The sequence below is a fragment of the Crocodylus siamensis genome, chromosome 6, assembly GCF_052110815.1.
Source record: "Crocodylus siamensis isolate JL-2025a chromosome 6, ASM5211081v1, whole genome shotgun sequence".
In the NCBI taxonomy this organism is placed as follows: Eukaryota; Metazoa; Chordata; order Crocodylia; family Crocodylidae; genus Crocodylus; species Crocodylus siamensis.
Window position 1 is genome coordinate 17,297,891 of NC_143400.1, and position 8,085 is coordinate 17,305,975.

An 8,085-nucleotide genomic window follows, 5' to 3' on the forward strand; every position below is an offset into this window, starting at 1 on the left:
CACCTGAGTGGTCCTGGGAAGTTGTGATCTACCCCCAGGTAGTTGCCAAAGCTGAACTTCCCCAGGAGCCTAGGAACTTATGAAGAAATGTCCAGACAAAACCATCAGCATGGTTCCCAGCACCGTGACGTGTCACCAGACCTGCAGCAATGCGACTTGCTCTCAGCGCCTCACTGGAAAGATTTCAGTTGTGAATATTGTATCAGCCATTCTGGAGAAGAGAGCTCCATAGGGTTCGATGATGCACAGCACCTGGCATCAGTCCCTCAGAAATGTCCTTGTGGTGCTGCTGGTAGTTATTATAATTGGAGTCCATTTCAGTTTCTTTTAAGGCAAAGACACCACAAAAAGTGGAGAGGGAAGAACAGCAAAGGGAGAAAAGCCTGGCAGTGACTTGCTAGGCTTGCTGCCGGATCAACTCCAGGCCCAACTATGGTCAGTACTCAGGGGCCTGGCAGCCTTTAGCCATGTGCAAGGACAGCAAGTAGCTGCTTCACTGGTCTCAAGCTAACAGAAGGGTAGAGCTGTCACAGCAGCTAAGCCAGGCTACTCTTAGGCAAAACAAGAAAGAAAAAGATCCTAGGGAAGGAAAGGAAAGGAGGAAGTGATGCCCTTGTCCATGGTCAGGATTTTGCTGAAGACTGGAGGGGCTCACGTCATCTGCTTCCCCCTCTATGGCTCTGTGTGGTCACAGTGTCCCTTGGTGTCTGGTTGACAAAAGTCTGGGGGTGTCATGGTGGATTGTGGAAAGGGTGACACTAGCTGTGGCTGGGGGTGGGAAAAAAGCAGCACCCTCACCCTCACCGGTGCTGGGTCCTTCCTGCTGCAGCCACTCGGAGCCCGCACTTGGGCTGCCCTGCGGTTCCCCTGCACTGCCAGTGCTGTCCTGCTGGGTGACCTGGATGCGGTGGTGATGGCAGTGGAGAGGTGCCACGGGGCAGCCCAAATGTGGGCTCTAAAACCACATGAGTGATTAATGCATTAAAAAATGAATGTGTTAATTGGTTTTTGTGTTAATTGCTCATGTTAATTGCTCGTTTGGGTGTGGCTGTGAGTCTGGGGAGGCATCAGGTGTGTTGGGGGGTGTGTACATGGGGGGGTTGTGGGGCAGGGTGTGGATTTGTGGAGTGTAAGGGGCTTGTGGGATTTGAGGGAGGGTGGAGGGTGTAGGGAGCCCTCACACACTTGCCTCTCATGGCGCACAGCCCCCCGCAGCAGGGAGCGGGCAGTAGGGGCATTCATGGCCAGTGCAGGCACTGCTGCGCAAGGTGCACGGCTCTGGCCAGTGTTGCGTGTGGTGGCAAGGAGTGCCACCAGACCGGCCCGCCTCTCTCACCTGGGGCAGCCTGCGGCGCACGGGCAGCTCCCGGCACTCATGCCATTGGGGGACCCCAACGTGACAGAGCCGGCTGCCTTAGCTGTGCCCTGCCCTGCAGGTCCTGGGACTCCACCAGAAGTGGAGCAGAGCCCTGGCCCTGCTTCCCAGCACAGTCCCAGGACCTGCGTGGCGGGGGTGGGTGTTGCAACAGCAGCCGGCTCCATCGCACGGGCCTTCCCCCAGTGGTGTGCAAATGCTGAGAGCTGCACATAGGCAGTGGGAAGCGCCGTGCAATAGAGGTCAGCTGGTCTGGCTGTGCTCCTTGCAACCACATGCAATGCTGCCTGGAGCCGTGCACCACCAGGCAGCGGCACCTGCATGGAGCACGAGCAGCCCAAATGCCCAGCACCTGCTGCTGCTGCCACCATCAGCCAGGGCCCTGTACCATGGTGGGGGGGACTATATGAGGGGTCTCTACACCCCCCACCCTCCCCTCACAGCCACACCTTGCCTACTCACACACTGCACACCTACCACCCCACCGGGCATGGGCTCTGCACTCCCACCAGCCCCACACTCTGTGCTCCCCCTCCCCCTCCCCTCCCCTCCCCCTCCCCTGCTGCCTCCCACCTGCTGCCCGGGGCGACGGCTGCAGCAGGGACATGAGGAGGGGCCACCAGATGCCCGGGAAGGTGGGCAGGTCCCCGGTGGCTGCAGCAGTGGTAACAGCGTCCTGCCCAGCAGCACGAGGGTGGAAGTGAGATGTGTGGGCTGGGTGGGGTACAGTTAACCGGTGAGCACCCACGGGCTGGATGATATGGCCTGGAGGATTGGATCCAGCCAGGGGGCTGTATTTTGCCTCCTCCTACCTTAAATGGTCACCACCAAAATTTCTGTCTTTTTGACGGTCCATTTTGCTGACTCTTAATAATGGACTGTGCTGGATTTTGTACTTGGGGCATGAGCAGCTTGTGCCTCCCGAGGCTGGTGGGGCATGGCGACCGTCCGCAGGCGGCAGTGGGGGTGTCGCCGTCGGGGACATGGTGGTGGTGAGCGGGGACGGGCGGTAGGGGGAGCGGGTGGAGAGCAGCAGCAGCTGATCCCAGGGGGTGCGCGTGCACCCGCATGCATCCCTTCCTCATCTCCAGTGGCTCTGGGCAAACTACAGGCATGTCTCCAGCATGCCCCTTTGTAAAAGCTCGTCTGGTTTCACTGAGGGAGGCGACTTCACTGGTTGATGACATGGCTGGTAGAAGCTTTCTTCTGTCCATAATTATTTTTATCCTGGGCTATAACACAGGGTCCATGAGAAAATGATTTGGAGAGCCTTACAATGAAAAGTTAAAATACATTTAGAAGTAGTACTGTTCTACAGTTTTATACGAACAAATAAGTGATAAATATTCTGAATTTCTAATCCTTTCTCTTGGCTTGAATCACAGTGTGAAGTCCAGAAAACACCCCCACAAGAAGTACCAGCTCGTATCAGAAGGAAATCAACAGACTGGCCAGAATGAGACTCTCGACAGCAGATATACGCGGCTGATCATTGTTACTGAGCCTTGTCCTGAGAAGGAAAAACACATGAAATGATGAGCAGGGGAAGGAGACGTGCAAAAACCACGAGGGCACATTATACATCTTTGATTAGTGTAGACACCCTCTGCAGCCATGTTGAAAATGAACAACCCGCCCAAATTACTGTCCTGGTTGGAGCGGCTGGGATTGGAAAAGCAATGACAGCAGGAAAGGACCTGTTGGATTGGGCATGGGGGGAACTGTACAAGGAAGAGTCTGGTTCTGTTTTCTATTTAAATTGTGGGGAGAGGATCAGGCTCCCCGAGCAGGGACGCGTGGCGGACACGATGTTGAGACGTTGCCCTGAGAAGACTGCGCCAGTGCAGAACATCTGGAACAGCCAGAAAAACTCGTGCTCATAATTGATGGTTTTGATGAGCTGGGAGTTTTCTTTGATCAGCCTGAAAGGAACCTGTGTCCTGATCCCACGGACGAGAAGCCAGGGAGCGTCATCTTGAGCAGCCTGTTTCGGAGAACAGCTCTCCCTGAATGTTACTTGCTGATCACAGCGAGACCCACCGCTCTGGAGACACTGAGGCAATGCTTGAAAACCAGGCACCCTGATCTGGAGTGTGCACGGTGTGCAGAAATCCTGGGGTTTTCTGAGCAGGACAGGGAGGAGTATTTCTGCAAATTCTTTAAGGTTAAATCCAAAGCATCGGAGGTCTTTATCTTTCACCGGGAAAACGAAGCTCCCTTCACCGTGTGCTTTGTCCCCATTGCATGTCGCATCATCTGTGCAGGGCTGAAACTGCAGATGGAGAGAGGTGAAGATCTTAGACAAACTGCAGAGACACTCACTGATGCTTTTCCAATTCTGCACTCCAGCAATGGCCCGCGTCAGAAGAACATACTTGAAATTGCCCTTTCATGTGCTGGCCTGGAACATCTTTACATGGCGTCTCAGCCTCAAATGTAGTGCAAGGGAATTGAATTAGCTGGATGCCACTCCGATTTTTCTTTCTCCTCACGACGTCAGGGGAGACAGGCAGGTGAGGGTGTTATGTCTCGGGACACGTGTGTCTTGAGGGTGTTATGTCTGGTGACCTCGACTGTGCTGTGCCAGTGCTCCTGCTGGGACCGCCCCGGAGGTTCCCGGTTGGAGGGTCTTACCCATCCGCTTTGTGTAAAGCAGAAGTGGTCGCCCTCACACCACCGGGCTCAGGTTTGGAGGCATCTGCAGCACCGCTACTCGCAGACTTGGCTTGTGTTACTCGCCAGGGATGTCTCTTGACACCCGGGAGCCCCACGACTGGGACTTTGTCTAAGACACATTTTCCAGGAAGGGGCCCTGGGCAGGAAGCGATAGCAGCGGTGAGAGGTTTAGGAGGCCTAATCCTGGAGCAGGGCCCAGGAACTGAAGAGCTGGGGGAAGGGCTGGTTACCAACACCCAGCAGCTGTCACTGGCCACCCGAGAGCTGTGTCAGCAGTGCACTCGCCCAGGCACAGCCATGGGCATTGCCAGGGCACCCGCTCAGTGGGGATCAGGCTGTGGCCATGGCTTTGTATTGGTTTTAATCCCATGAGTTTTCTTCTCTCTCACTGATGCTGTGTCACGATGCCTTTCACTGCAGCCACTGAAGGTGCTTCTCGAGGCTGTACTCCGGCAGTTCCTGCGTCCCGCCGGGAGTGCAGACTGTGACCTGCGGCCCCCAGCTCCCTCCCGGTAAGACACCAGGAGAGTAGCACCCCAGTGGCTGCTTGATGGCAGAGCTAGTGGGGAGCAGGCCTGGGGTTTGGTGCCTGCCTCGTCTTGCATCTTGGGAAATCTCCTCATTGCATGGGGGCATTGTGTGGGCATTGCCTGCGCCTGGCCCTGCCCCTGGGGACAGTTCCCACTGCTTGAGCCTGGATGTCTGAAACATGTCCCAGGCAGGCAGCAGCTGTCCGTGCTGTGGGGACACCACCAGCCTGTCTCCCTGGTCGAAGTTTCTGACTCTTGTGACTCTGCTGATGTTCGTCAGCATGGGTGACTGGTGCGTCACACATCTGCATGGTGGTCTCTGCTCACCCCTCGTCACCACGCTTTGATTTTTCTTCCCTGCAGCCACCTGGAAAGTTGCTAGGAGTTTCTCTGTTGCTTTTCTGTGTTTCAGGACCTGGTCTGTAGGACATTGAGCCTGGAGGAGTGGGCGTGGGGGCTGCAGGGTGTAGGGCAGAAAATGTACACCTGAAAGCTACTCCCCTGCTCTGCCCCCTTCCTCTCCAGCCTTCGCGAGCCCCTGCCTCTCCTCTCCCCCCATATATTCTGTTAGATTAGGTTGTTATATTATAGTGTTTAATTTCATATTATATTGTATCATCATGAAGTTTCTTGTATTATATGTTCGTTGATGGTTATTTCTGTGCCTCTGTGCTTCTTCAGACATAAGTAGCCATTTTTCATAACTGCCCATTAAATAGAAGTGCGCTGACATCCGTCTGGGACAGCTGGGTACAAAGCACCAGTTGTACCACCCTGCTCCCTCTGGGCTGGGCTGCGCAGTGCACAGCTCCTTTTCAGCCTTGCACGTTTTGGAAGGTGGGAGGGGAAATACATTGGGAACGAGCAGACCAGGGGCACAGCCTGTGCACGGTCATGCAGGGGAGGACGTTGTCCCCTGCTTTCCCCGGTGGGTGCTGCCCTGGTGTGATCTGATCTCAGGTCTGCCGAGATTCGGGAGACCCAGGAATCGGGGCAGCAGGGAACCAGTGCCACCAGCCTGTGAGCTATGCCGTGGATGTGCGCGGGTGCAACCGCACGACCGCACCCCCTGGAAGACCTGGAAGTCTCTGCGGCAGCAAGAGGGCCCAGGACCCTCTGCTACCCCTGCAGCACCCACCCTGCTCGTTGTCTGTCTCTCCAGGAGAGTCCCCCAGTGCCACCGAGTCATGGTGCGGGCTGGCCCAGAAGCATTTCCACCTCTAATCCCAGCCCAGAAACCAGTTCCCAATTCAAACCCACATACTTAGTCCGGTGGGGGGGGGGAGCCGGCTGTCACACGGATGCCTGGTATGAAGAAATCCTGCCCAGAGATGTCGAGGAGAGTCCCTGGTGTCAGAGACACAGTGTGGGGCGGCCCAAAAAAGAATTGCAATCACAATCTCATCCCAAAAACCAGCTCCTAATTCAAGAGCATTTACTTAGTAGAGTGGTTTTGGGGGCGGGAGGAAATATGCCAGTAAGCAGTGTGGCGTGGCCAAACAAGTCTCTGGCCAGAGATGTCCAGGAGAGTCCCCCAGTGGCAGAGAGGTCTGCCGTGAGGTGGCCCAAAAATGATTTGTAGCTATAATCCCAGCCCAAAATCCAGTTCCTTATTCAGGTCCATATACTTAGGACAGTGACTGGGGTGCTGTAAATCAGCACCCTGGCATGGCCAAACCGTGCTTTGTGTCGGGCAAGTCTCTGGCCAGAGACGTCCAGGAGAGTCCCCCAGCGGTGGAGAGGCATGGCGTGGGGTGGGGCGGCCCCAAAGAGATTTCCAACCAGGAACCCAGTCAAAACCAGTCCCTTATTCAAGCGTAGTGCAGTGGCCCTGGGGGCTGTCAGCTGTCAGCCTGCCACGGCCAAACCGCGCTCTGGGCGGGCAGGACCGCGGTCGGGGTCTATGGGACAGTGCCCCGGTGGCATCGACAGGACGTCTGGGGCGGCCCAGGAAGGATTTTGCCCAAATAACCAGGAATAAGGAACCGACTCCAGCCTCATCCATGACCCCACGACCGGGACATGCTCTCTGGGCAGAGCCGAAATAATAGAACGAATCCAGAACAAAGAGCCCCAAACATGAGCTGAGGGGGAAGCAAAAATTGAGAAAAGGACAAAAAGAGGGGTTTTATCCTCTGGCCGCCCCCAATCCGGCTGGAGGAAATCAGACATCTGCCCAGACGATGTCTTAGTGTTTAAGACGGGTTTGGTGCCACGACGCCCTGTTTCTAACCGAGGTTAAACACACGCGAAGACCCCTCCTGCCAGCAGTGCCCGCGCGGGGTGGGGGAGCAGGGGGCACGCCACTTCCGGCTTGTCCCTCTGCAAAAAAAGCAGCTGAGGATTTATTTTTAGTTTTTAAAAAAGGATTTTTACCCGCCCCAAAACTGCCCCGGCCCACGGAGAAGCCGGCGGGGCGAGGAGCGGCGCCGCTCGGCGGTGGCTGCAGACAGCGGCGGTGACAGAAAAGGAGGCGAGCGCAGGAGACCGGCCGGCTGTGAACGCCCGCCGCGGTCCGTGTCGCCGGCACAAGGACAGGGCCCCGGCCGGGCCCGGCGGAGGCTTCCCGCCCGCGCCCGCGGGGCCGAGCAGTGCGCGCGCTCAAACGCGGCGGGTTTGAAACCCTCCCGTGACCGCAGCGACCTCGGGCAGCCCCCGGCCCCAGCGCGCGAGCAGGCCCCGCCCCCAGCCGGAACCCCGCCCCCGCTGCAGCCCCGCCCCGAGCCGCCGGGCCACGCCCCTTCCCGGGCCACGCCCCTCTCACGCCACGCGCCCGGAACGGCGGAGGGGGAGCGGGGGCGCAGCGAGCTCTCCGTCTCGCCCCGCCGGCGCCCATTGGAGGAGTGGTGTTGCCACGGCGGCGGCGGGTTGGCTGAGCTAGACGCCCGTCAGGGCTGCGAGCCTTGAAATAGGCGCTGCGGGAGCAGGGCTGGGAGTTGGCGCCAGGCGGCCGCGTCGGGGTGGGGTGGCTCCACTGATGGGGCGGGGAGGCGGCTGTTCAGCAAACGCGCTGACCGGGGTGTGTCGTGTGTACCACAGTTTGGGGTAGGGGCTTACCCTTATTCCCCGTGGGGCAGCTAGGGAAGGACCCCAGGTGGGTGCCCGTGCCTGAGGAGAAGGTGGGACTCACCCAGCCTCTTCCCTGCTCTCTCGGTGGCTCTCTTGTTCCTCAGTAACGGTGGGTCAGGCTTGACGAGACAGTTAAAAGTCAAATTTTGGCTGTGGTGCTCAACCCACCCTGCACAGAGCCGTTTGTGTGAATCATGAAAGATCTGTAAAAGCCTCCGTCTTCATTTGTGGATATAATTCAGGACGGTATGGTGTATCATTGAAGAGTTAGTCATGTCTGCGGTGTAAATCCCCTCGGCGTTGACCAGCCAGCCTTGTCGAGCACCTGCGCTGGGCTTGTGTTGCCCTTTCCGGGTGCGGCCGTCGCACTGCCTAGCCCCGGCGTGCCAGATTTGGGGAATGGTTGGGGGTGTCTGGGCAGGAGGAGACGGGCGC

At 57.5% G+C, this 8,085-nt stretch overlaps 1 pseudogene; it reads left to right on the forward strand.

Moving 5' to 3' along the window:
* The first annotated feature begins 2,358 nt into the window (after positions 1-2,358).
* Positions 2,359-7,488, forward strand: LOC149861319 (NACHT, LRR and PYD domains-containing protein 3-like; annotated as a pseudogene).
* The last annotated feature ends 597 nt before the right edge of the window (positions 7,489-8,085 follow it).